Here is a 12946-nt window from a genome sequence, read left to right as displayed (position 1 = left end):
CACATAAGGCACAAGATATGCTCTCTTGGAAACCTTTTCAAGAGAAACCCAACTCAAAAGTGAGGCTTCTTAGCTCTCTTTCACTATGTGGAAATATTGTTGTAGATACAAGAAAGCAATGTTTGTGGCACGTGGGCTGTTACAGTGCATATATCCTCTCTGTGTGCTCTACTTCCTATCTCTCTTTCTCTGTATGGAAATATTGTTGTAGATACAAAAAAGCAATGTTTGTGTGCGATGGGCTATTACAGTGCACATATCTTGTCTGTGTGCTCTAGTTCCTATCTGTCCTGGCTACCTTTTCTCAACTATGGAACAAAATGTTCTCGAAAGAATAGAATGCCTCTTCATCCTAGTGCCGATTATAACATAGCGCGATACCCTATTAGTGGTTAAGTTTGACTATATCAAATCTTAACTAAAGTTAAAAATAAGACACTTCTAGAGTGTTTTACATCACAAACACTTCCCAGCCCCTTTTAGATGTAAAAACAAGAAGTGGCATAACTTTTACATACATACCCTGATTGACTGACGTGATTCTTGCGTCGTTGGAAAGATTTCTATGTGTAGAATAACATAGAATGGTTCTATGATTAAGAGGCAAGGTTTTATCCCCAAAATACATCATTGATGCTTCAAAATACTTTTTGAAGATTTCATATTTTATTTCACCAAACTAGGTCCCACTAATAAAAACAGTTTTGTGAGCTGATTCTTTCACTTTTTCCACTCCAAATATATCGAAATCGATAAAAAACAATATAATGATCCAATTTGGATCATTCAAACAACTTTAAAAAAATATAAACTTAATTCAAACAACTTTAAAAAAATATAAACTTAATTGATATATCTCCTGAGGTCACTCGAATAATACCGACAAATTTTGAAGCAATGGTGGACCCTTTCTATCTAACTAAATTGGGCCGCTTCTTGTGTTACAATAGAAACCAAAGGGTTCTCATTTGTAATCTGTGAGGTGACATTTTGATCACATTTGAAGACCATCAGATCTGTATGCCCGCCTTTACAAAGAACGAATTTTACATTACAGGCGGGCATGATATTATCATTTCTGTTTGCGGTGTTGAGGAGTGCGATTATTATACGAACAATATTAGCAGCATTGTTATGAGAGAAAGCAGGTGAAATATTACAACTGAGGATGGTTCTGAAACCAAAGAGGCTGCATTGTCGGGTCAAATCCTATCTCTTGCATACAGTAAAAGAAATGAAGAAATTTTCACAGTTAATGAAAAGAGAATTTGTTGTGTGTGGTCAAAGAATTTTTCCTCTGATGATTGTCTGTTACCACACCCTCCTCCTGATGAGGATATGAGACAATAAAGTGTAATCTCTCGTCAAAAAAACATTTACTTTCTTACACTGTGAGACATTGTTCGTTATTTGTCACACACATTGTTATCGTTGTTTCTCTTTCATCGCACTGTTATTATCGTTATTATTTCTCGTTCATATTATTTCGAGTTAGTTACATTAACATTATGATTGTCGTTTCTTGTTCGCAACATGCTACAATTGTTAACTTTTCTGTTTTTTTAAACCCGCTTCTCTTCGACAATACAGTGTACTATGTTAAAGTTATATTGTTACGCTATAATGAATTTTTTTACCATAGAAAAATATAGTGTAGTATGTTAAATTTATATTGTTATGTTATAATGATTATTTTATCGAGCAAAAATTTATAATAATTTAATTGTGAAGTTAGTAGCTAGACTTATTATGCAGGTTAACTTATTATTATTATTCAAAAAAATCAGTACACCTAAAGCTATCTTTAAAAAGTAGGCTTTTATTATTGTTGTGAGATACCATTAACTCTTGGATAATTAACTTAAATCCTTAAAATATAAGAAAGTGAACATTTAAAATATTAAAATTAAAATTCACCATACTAAATTAATATATTAATGTTTTAATTTATAAATTAGTACATTATTATAAAAATTTAAATAATATTACGAAAAATATCAGAATTTTAAACGTGCTCGGTTTCCGTTGCCACTTGGAAAAGCCTCCCACAATTCCTCCACCCTGCGCCACTCCACCACCCTCCGCATTAATGTCGACGACTGACAGGTTCCTGATAGACATTCTGATTTCCATAAGGTCTTGCAACCGGGAAGTTAATTCACCATGAAATTTGAATTCAGAAATAACCCACGGGCTGCTCCCTCACCAATTCCTCTACCTGGGTAGACTACTCCCTGCCATTCAACTTCACACCAAAGCCAATCCCATGAATACAATGAACGCTCCTGCCATGGTCGACCACGTAGACTCTTTTACTTATGTCTCTCTCTTGCAGGTTTGCATTCAGAAAAACGATTTGTGGAGACAGCAGCCATGTTGGTATTTACCTCTAGTCTGAACCCCTCTGAGGGAAATGGCAAGGTAGTCTTGTTGGAATGTAATTTCAACTGCAGAAATAGTTAAACAGCAGCAGCGTCTGCAAAACAATCAGTTTTCCACTTGCAATGTGATCCATCGCAGATCGCACAGATCGTAGATCGCTACCCCCCTCTACTCCTTGTCCCCTACGCTTCGACAATGATGATGCGATGCGATCATGCGATCGCAAATCGCAAATTCAAACCTCTGTGCGTTAAGCTCTTCGCGATGCGATGCGACCTGAGCCATCCTAGATCGCACCTTCTGTCAAACAAATCGCATAATTCAATGGTTATGGCAGCAGCTGCGCGATATGGTTTGACAACCGTCCGATGAAATCAACGGTTGCGTACAGACCTGCACCATGGAGTAATTCATGAACTTGACGTGAAGTGAATTCCTGTTGACCGCCGGTTTTGTCAGCAAAGTAATTTAATGAAATTTACTACGGGGTTGGTAAATGTTGGTGAAGTTTTAATTACGGGAGTATGGCATAGGAGAATGCATTGTTATGTTTTTTGATATAAACTTGCAAGTAATGTAAAAATGATGTGTAGCGCCAAGAAGAAGCACAGCAGTGCGAGTGCAGAGATAATGTCTCTCTGTTGAGAGATAAAAATGTAATGAGACACGCAGCAGTGTAGAAGTTGTGAACTTGCAAAGGAAGCACGCAGCAGTGTGCAGAACCGCAAATGTTTTTGTGGTGATGAAAAGAGGGCAAAACGCAGCAGAGCGTAAATGCCCAGTGTTTGAGAATGCAGTGAAATGAAACGCACAGCAGTGCGAAGCCAAAATGTTTTTCACACAGCAGTGAATGTAAGAAATTTTATTTTACACAGCAGTGTGTCAGTTTGTAAGTAGAGACTGAGTTCTCTTGTTAATGCACAGCAGTGCAGAGAGTTTTTGTTGTTGTTGAAACGAAATATGCAGCAGCGTATGAGTAAGTAGTGAATGTATGTAATTCTTCACAGCAGTGTGTTAATATAAAAAGCTGAGACAGAGTATTTCTCAGGAGAGACAGTGAGTGTTTTATTGGAAACTGGAACTGAAGTGTTCCTGGTGTAATCCCTCTGTTAAGAGGAAGATGTTTTGTTGTACCAGCAGTTTTTAGTTAATGAATACAAGCTCCATTTGGTGTGTGTAAAACTCTGTCCGCAAATAATTTTTTTTTTGGTTTCCGCTGTGTTAAAGATCCTGTGTGGAAAAATAGAACATTGTTCTCTGTTCTGTGATTTTGTTTTTGGAATTTTACCAGAAAAATTCCCAACAGTGGTATCAAAGCTGGTCTAGGCTCTTTGAAGGTGTCAAAGAAACTGAAGGAAGGTTCATTTTGTTGCAGCAGCTTCTCCAGCAGAGTGAAGACACAGTCAAGAAAGGATCCAGGTATTTCTCAAGTCAAGTTTTTGAGTTACTGTTGAAGAAACAGTCAGTTATTTTAAATACATAGTCAGGTATTTGAAGTATAGTTAAGAATGGCAAGGTCAAAGAAGAAAGTCTCCAATCCTCCTAAGCATGTGTCTCCCTCTACTACTAAAATAGAAGATAATCAACTTGAAAGCATTCTATTTGAGGCTTCAAGGTTTAATGGGAACTTTTATATATGGGAAGTAAAAATGAGGACTGTCTTACAGTCTCAAGGGATTGAAATCTGGGAATCAGTGATTGATGATAATAGGAAGGATAGAGAATCCAAGGAGTACAATGCAAAAGCAGCAAAGATAATCTTGGATGGGCTGCCTGATTCTGTAAAGAAGAATCTAGGAAAATATTCATCAGCAAAGGATATATGGGACAAACTTCATGACCTTCATGCAAAAGGAGCACTGGCCATGACCATCAGTCAAGAAGGAAATTCTGAACCCATCATAGAAGCTGAAAATGAGAAGGTTGACCTCATCAAGCTTCAAGTACAAGAAAGGGATGAAGAGCTCGCCAAGTTTAAGAAGGAACTTGATCAAAGCAAAAGGAAGCATCATGAAGAAGTCATATCCATGACAAATCAATTGAATAAAGCAAAGAAGAAGGAAGATACCTTGTCAAGTCAACTTGAACAAAGGCACAAGAGAGTGAACAAACTTGTAGAAGAGATTGGACAGTACAAGGTAGAGGTCTCCTCCCTCAAGTCTGAATTACAAGAAGCCAGGAAGTAGGCACAAGAAGCAGAAAAGAAAATGGAGAGCAGTCTAGCAAAGAATGAAGAAATCTCCAAAATGAAGTTAGATATCATCTCCCTTAAAATAGTAGTAGCTGAAGCTACTCGTAGCAAGGAAGAAACTGAGGAACAACTTGCAAAGAAGAATAATGAGTGTGAAAGATTGGAAGAAGAGATTGTCCTCCTCAAGAAAAAGGTTGAAGGGATGAACAAAATCATGAAGAGCTCTCAAGCCTTGGATGACATGCTTAGCTATCACAGATCTCCATCTGATAAATCAGGACTCGGGTATGTAGGTGAACCCTCAAACAAGAATGAAAATGCTTTAAGCAAAGGAGATGTGAAGAAGGCAGAAAGAAATTGTGATGCTCCTAGTTCCAGCAAAGGCAAGGAGAAAAATCAAGGCTACAATATAAGAAATCCTATTCCAAGAAGAAATCTCGCTCCAAGTAGAAAACCAGCTCCAAGAAGAAATGTTGATGATATCAAAGAGGCAAGAGGCAATAGTTATCATCAAAGGATCTCAATGCAGAAAAGCTTCAAAAGTACATCAAGGAAACCACCATCTACCAGGTACCAAAGTTCATTTTTTGGTTATTGTTATTCTTGTTCAAACTTTGGTCATATGGAAAAAGACTGTAGAGCATTTCATAGAGATAGATGTTATGGTCTCCGACAACCTCCAAGAAACAATTTTACAGGAAGAAATCATGAAACCTTATTCATGAACAATGTAGAATGTTTCAAGTGCCATAACATTGGGCATATGGCACGTGATTGTAACTTAACATGGGCTCCTATGCAAGCTAGACCCACGCAAAAGAAGAAAGTTACACAAGTATGGAGAAGGAAGGAAATATAGTCCAAAAGCTCTTTGAGCTCCCCAACCAATCTAAGTTTCTTTTAGAAGACTCTGCCAAAAGGAGACGATGCATACAGTTAGGGGGAGCCTGTAACAGTTTGAACTTTTTGAGGAAATGTTTGGGTATGACTGATAACCCAGCAGTTGAAATTAAAGGGGAGTGTTGGAATGTAATTTCAACTGCAGAAATAGTTGAACAGCAACAGCGTCTGCAAAACAATCAGTTTTCCACTTGCGATGTGATCCATCGTAGATCGCACAGATCGCAGATCGCTGCCCCCCTCCGCTCCTTGTCCCCTGCGCTGCGACGATGACGATGCGATGCGATCATGCGATCGCAGATCACAGATCGCAAATTCAAACCTCTGTGCGTTAAGCTCTTCGCGATGCGATGCGACCTGAGCCATCACAGATCGCACCTTCTGTCAAACAAATCGCATAATTCAATGGTTATGGCAGCAGCCGCGCGATATGGTTTGACAACCGTCCGATGAAATCAACGGTTGCGTACAGACCTGCACCATGGAGTAATTCATGAACTTGACGTGAAGTGAATTCCTGTTGACCATTGGTTTTGTCAGCAAAGTAATTTAATGAAATTTATGACGGGGTTGGTAAATGTTGGTGAAGTTTTAATTACGGGAGTATGGCATAGGAGAATGCATTGTTATGTTTTTTGATATAAAATTGCAAGTAATGTAAAAAAGATGTGTAGCGCCAAGAAGAAGCACAGCAGTGTGAGTGCATAGATAATGTCTCTCTCATGAGAGATAAAAATGTAATGAGACACGCAGGAATGTAGAAGTTGTGAACTTGCAAAGGAAGCACGTAGCAGTGTGCAAAACCGCAAATGTTTTTGTGGTGATGAAAGGAGGGCAAAACGTAGCAGAGCGTAAATGCCCAGTGTTTGAGAATGCAGTGAAATGAAACACACAGCAGTGCGAAGCCAAAATGTTTTTCACACAGCAGTGAATGTAAGAATTTTTATTTTACACAACAGTGTGTCAATTTGTAAGTAGAGACTGAGTTCTCTTGTTATTGCAAAGCAGTGCAGAGAGTTTTTGTTGTTGTTGAAACGAAATATGCAGCAGTGTATGAGTAAGAAGTGAATGTATGTAATTCTTCACAACAGTGTGTTAATATAAAAAGCTGAGACAGAGTATTTCTCAGGAGAGACAGTGAGTGTTTTACTGGAAACTGGAACTAAAGTGTTCCTGGTGTAATCCCTCTGTTAAGAGGAAGATGTTTTGTTGTACTAGCGGTTTTTAGTTAATGAATACAAGCTCCATTTGGTGTGTGTAAAACTCTGTCTGCAAATAATTTTTTTTTTGGTTTCCACTGTGTTAAAGATCCTGTGTGGGAAAACAGAGCATTGTTCTCTGTTCTATGATTTTTTTTTTGGAATTTTACCAGAAAAATTCCCAACAAGTCTGTGTCGTGGATGTGTCCAGTTATGTAGGCTTGTGGATTGTGCAGGGCCTTCTGCAACGAGGCTATTCAGTGCACGCCACTGTGCAGAGAGACACCGGTATGTTTATTTATTGAAAAGAGAACAATATTTTGTAGTTTCTTGATAAATTTCACGTTAGGATGAATCTATGAAATTAAGATTTTAACCCAATTGTGATGCATTACCTTTTTTTTCAAACCCCTAAGAATAAATATAGGAAATTTGTGCCATCCCATCCCTATTTTGAATTCCCAGTCACCTTGAAATTGAGATGAAGGTTTTCACATTTCCTTTTGATTGAACTTATAGTATGCTCGCATTCTTCATTGATGATTTCAAATGATGGCAGGCGCAGTTGACTCTCTCAGAAAATTGCATGGGCATCGATTGCAGATATTCTATGCAAAGGTCTTGGATTATCACAGCATTATTGATGCACTCAAGGGCTATTCTGGTCTGTTCTATACCTTTGAACACCCTCAGAGTGCTGCAGGTTATGATGTAAGTTAGTGAACCTTTGAATTAAAGATGTGGGCATTTTGGTATATGTATTGGAAGGGTTGAATATTGATAGATGTGGACTTGTGTAATACAGGAAGTGATGGCAGAACTGAAGTACAAGCAGCCCATAATGCACTGGAAGAGTGTGCTCAGACCGAGACCATTGAGAAAGTTGTGTTCACTTCTTTTGGGGCTGCAGCAATTTGGAGAGAAGATGGAGACTACAAGGTTAATGCCCTTGATGAGAGGCATTGGAGTGATGCAAATCTTTGCAGGAAATTGAAGGTTTGTATATATAATTTTTAAATGACAAAATGTTAAGTTTAGTATACAATCTAAGTAAAGTGGACTGATTTACCACTTTTTCCTTTTAACTTGTTAACGACATCTAACTCAATGATATGTTCGATAGCATTGGTCTGATTAGTTGCTTAATCTAGTAAGTAACTCAGAAATTTGCATCTAAAGCTGCTTTGATCACATTAGTTAATCTAATAAATAACTTCAATGTTTCCATCTACAGTTTCTCAAGGCCAGCTACAATAGTAGTTGTCCAAGGCGATGGAATCCATGACAGTAGTATATTTAATATGAGATAAACATGTCATTTGTAAGAATTGTATCTGGGTGGGGAAAAGCATAATTTCTCCTTCCAATCTAAAGAAATAAATCCAATTGACTCTTTCATATTTTACTTTGTCCACCATCATTTTACTAAGCTATACAATGCATCTTGCTTCATCCTTCTCTCAATCCATGAATCCATATCCAATTAGCTTTTGGCTTTTTGAAATTACTCAAATGATAATACATGCTACATATTCATCTAGCTTCTCCCAGTCCATGAATCCATATCCAATTAGCTTTTGGCTTTTTAAAATTGCTCAAATGATAATACATACTACATATTGCAGATAACCCTGCAATAATAAAAAATCCAATTGATCTTTTGCCTCTTAAGATCGCTGAAATGATACCACATTATAGACAACAGAGTGCATATATATTCTCTATATGCAACAATCCATATCCAATTCATTTTTGTACTTGAAGTTGCCCAGGTTATATATTCATCAAATAATGAGAAAGTCTTGATATGTAACCTTTGTCTAAATCTTTGGTGCATACTAAATCAGGGCTAAAATGGCTTTGTGCTAAGTATGTATATTTTTACAAAGAGAACCTAAATACATTGTGGTGCGGTATTCATCATTTTTTTGAAGGAGTATATGTATAAAATTTGGGTGTTTCTCAAATATTGTGGAGTTCAAAGCTGTACAGTTTAATAACAATATTCTGAACCTTGCAGTGATCTGTGGTATTATGTTCTAATTATACAATATTTCATATTCACAGTTGTGGTACGCATTAGCCAAGACACTATCAGAGAAGGCTGCATGGGTGATGGCCATGGACAGGGGGTTGAATATAGTGACAATCAACTCATCTATGATTATGGGACCTAGTATCACATACAAAAGCTCAGGATCTACCATTGCATATCTTAAAGGTGAGGGTGAGAGATCTGCATATCAAATAGACTATGCTCTAGAACGTACAACCCTTGGAGAGGATCTAATCTATGGAAGTGCAAAATATTAGCTAGTTTATTTACATTGGCTAGTCTTCGTGATCGCAAGGGATGCACAAATGTATGAGAAGGGCACTTTAGGTAGTGTAGACATAAGGTTTCTAGCGGATGCACATATATGTGCTTATGAAGATCCATTTTCCTATGGGAGATATATATGTTTCAATCAAATAGTCGGTAATGCAGAAGATGCTGTCAATTTAGCACAGAGTTTGCAACACCTGATACCATTCCTGATAGGTACAGAGCAATTAATTATTTTTCAGATATTAAAAGCACTAAAGATTCTATATCTTAAAGATTTAAATTGGGTTTCTTACCTAATGATATTTTATCTTAGCTATTATGTCACAATGAAATTAATCATACATAGATATTGTCCAAAGATAGTCATGAATTCATTATATATTTGATTTTTTTCATAATTTGGTAACAGTTTTGAAGACTCGACCGTTTTCCAAGAGCGTCTGAGTAATAAGAAGATGACTGGATTAATGGTTGGATATGGAAACCGTGCAACCCTAAGCAGCGAACTATAAGGGAAGGGGGGAGCCTTTCCCCATGTTATAGCTTAACAACAACCATCAATGACGGGCACAAGAAAACTTGGTGAGTTTACATGTTCAAACTATATCCATTTTGTACATAATGTAATGTAATTTTCACTTCAAGGTTTGTTGGATAGTTGGCAATAAGTCGATTTCCTTCACTATGAGCACCAGCCTTCATTTGATAGTTGGCAATAGCCCTAAGTCGATTTCCATAACGACCAGCATTAAAGTTTAAGCATGTGACTAAGGCTCTCTACCATATGCATTTTTTTTGGTTAATTTCTGAAGTAAAATCAAAGTCATGATTCCTTGCAAGGAAAAGTGAAAGCAAGCTTTGTTGATGGGTTGTTTTGTGTGTGAATAAAAAGTGGATACCTCACACTCTGGAATTGTTTTACCATTGTGAAAGTTCCTCCTATTTGTTTTACCATTATGGGAAGTTACAATTTTTAAGCATCAATTGTGTTATGAATGGAATGGGAAGTTACACTTTTTCTGTTTTATGGAGTGTGTAATGTTCACTTATATGTGGCAATTTTGTTACAGGAGGTCTGTTTTTTTGTCTGTCTCTATATTTTCTTATAAACTGATAGCATCTTTATATATTGGGATGGTAAATTCTTCAATTACAAGATAAAAAAAATAGAATATTGTTTTGCCTTAGAAGATCGAACTTTTATTTTTAATTTTTTATTATTTAAAGTATGGAATGGATTCGGTTTTTGGAGCTAATGGAAGGTAAATTTCCATTTCTTTTTATAATATATTTGGGTTTTGGTTCATTAATATATGTTATAACATGAAAGAGAAGCTTCTTAATTAAATAAAAAACAAACTTTTTATATATCTTATGAATAATTTTTGTTAGGATTAAAACAAATTCTACAAACATTCTCACCTTTTTTTTATAATTTTAAAGTTATTAATTTTTATTTTTATATTTTTCAATATTTTAATTAACTTTTTATTATTAAAAAATATTTTTAAATATATAAATAAATTCACTTTTTTAAAAACTAATTGATTCTACTTGCTTTCTGTAAGTAATTTTTACTTTCAAATATTTCTCCATAAATTTGAACTTTTAGATTTCAAGAATATTAAATTCACATAAAGTAACTAATTCACATTTCACATCTCAACTATATAAGAAAATATTACTTTGTTAAAAAAATTTCTAAGATTGATTAATTTTTCTCACATATCATGAAAATAAACTAAGGGAAAGATAAGCACTAGTTTTTATTTTTTAGAAGGGTCCCCATTTATTTAGCTTTATTCTAAAACTGAATAAAAAGGGGGGTTGTTGCTGGCCACAACAGGGCCATAACTCTTACTTCCTTTTACTTGCATCAATTTCCATTCAAAGATAGAGATACCATTGATACAATTTCAACATTTTCCATTTATTAATAGAAGTTTAATTTCACTATATCTTTGTGTTTTGGTTATAAATATGTATCATTCCCTTCATAAATTCGAATCATTACAATCAAGTGAAATCTCTTAACAATTGATGACTAATTTAATCTTTAACTCTTTCCTAACTTGACCATTGTGTGGACATCATTAACCTTAATTACATGTCAGAACCCTTAAGACAAGATGTATTTCTTAGGATTCTAAATAGGCTGCCAGTGATGACGGTGAATGTGGTACAAGGGAAATGATGTTTCAAGAGCTAGAGATTTTTTTTTCTTTTTCTCTTTGTATATGCTTAGTTCTTTCTTTCCTTCTTTCTAATCTGAGAATGGGGCTAGGAGAACCTAGGTTTTATAGGAAGGTGTCATGTCTCATGTGCATGATGTGACTTTAGTTGCTTCTACCTCGAGCATTTTTTTTAGCTCTTTGATTTTTATTTAGACATTCTTATACATAATCATTTTCCTTTTTATTTTGAACCTTGCTACAATACATATTATAACTCATGCATGGAAGGAGAAGTGATGATAATGCATGAAAATGTTGATGAAGATATGGGGTGTGCAAAATGAGTAGGGAAAATGATGTAAAACGCCTACCTTGGTTTCTAGTAGTTCAACTTGATTCATAAGGTGATACATTATCTAGAGGTAAATTATGAACAAATCATGGTACAACATGGTAAAAGACAAGAATTCAAAGTGTTATGAGCCAGTATAGAATATACCAATGATTACCATATATCACAACCCACATCCAAAAAGCAACATCATCATGTGTGAGAGGACGAACATAGAGTGCATCACAGTTTGGTATAATCTCTCTCTCCCAAACACCTGACATCACAAGGGTCAGCTAAGTATGTTAAAAACATCTCTGGCAAATGTCCATGGAAATTCCATAGATCTCATTTATGGAACTGTTGGTTCTGATACAAAGCACAAGTGAATTGATTCTCTAGCTACTCTGACAATTCAAAGGATAATAGGAACAAAGCAATAAAGAAAAAAAATATGGCTTGGAGAGCTTGGGAGTCAGATATGGACAACAATATTAGCAGGACGATAAACATCATTGATGATATTTCAAGATTTGCCAATTATATTCAACAATGCAACCAATCACTGAATCGGGTTATTGCTGAAATGGAAATTTCTTTGAAAGTTACATTTCATTCCTCACTCATCCAAATAGGGAGACTTCTAAGTCCACCAAACAACATGTTAGCAAAACATGACTATTGCCAAGATGTCATATCAAGGTCACTCCTTTTCTTGTCATTCTGATCTCATCAAAGACACTAACTTTCGAGGGCTCTCCAAACTATTCAAAATAAACAATTTATTCTAGTATAATCAACAATGTATTTGGTTTAGCTCGTAATGCTAAATGTATCATTGAGTTGGATCCGAAACTCCCCAGTTTTCATGCTGGTCCAGTAAATGTATTCATGTAACTTTGCCACTTCCATGATTACCATGGACAATCTTTTAAAGACCAAGGGGAGAAAAAGAGTGCTAGGAAACTTCTCCAATGTTTAACATATGTTGATTGTAGGATTGATGAATTTCTAGTTGTAGTTACCCTAGAGGAGATTCAAAGCACACCTGTAGCAAGCACCATGTCACTAGATATTTTTGGATCTATATTTATTCCTTTTCCACGGCAAGGAATAGACATTTTGTCCCCCATAAGTAGGCCACCTCCGAAGTTGAATGATACGGTTAGGGCATGTCATCTCAGTGATAAGTCTTAGGCGAATTAAATAAAATAATGGTATCTAAGCCTGGTAACAATTTAACAAGGTATCCATGACTCGACGTCTTGCAAAGTGAATGAGAAGGTTGTTGACTGGAGTTGAATTATTTGACAGTTATGATAACAATTTCATTGGTTTGATTAAAACATGTTGAGTGAAAATGCTTGCTCCTTGTCTTAAGAATGAAGCTTATATTTACGTTTTGAACAATGCAAGGTGGGTAGAGGGAATTCATATCTC

At 35.8% G+C, this 12946-nt stretch overlaps 1 pseudogene; it reads left to right on the top strand.

The window, feature by feature from the left end:
• The first annotated feature begins 6139 nt into the window (after window positions 1-6139).
• LOC149266825 (cinnamoyl-CoA reductase-like SNL6) lies at window positions 6140-9513 on the top strand (annotated as a pseudogene).
• The last annotated feature ends 3433 nt before the right edge of the window (window positions 9514-12946 follow it).

This window comes from Pinus tabuliformis, chromosome 6 (assembly GCF_031772625.1).
Source record: "Pinus tabuliformis cultivar Carrire ecotype Pingquan chromosome 6, CPIR1, whole genome shotgun sequence".
NCBI classification, from domain to species: Eukaryota; Viridiplantae; Streptophyta; class Pinopsida; order Pinales; family Pinaceae; genus Pinus; species Pinus tabuliformis.
This window is presented reverse-complemented; position numbering and strand designations above follow the sequence as displayed.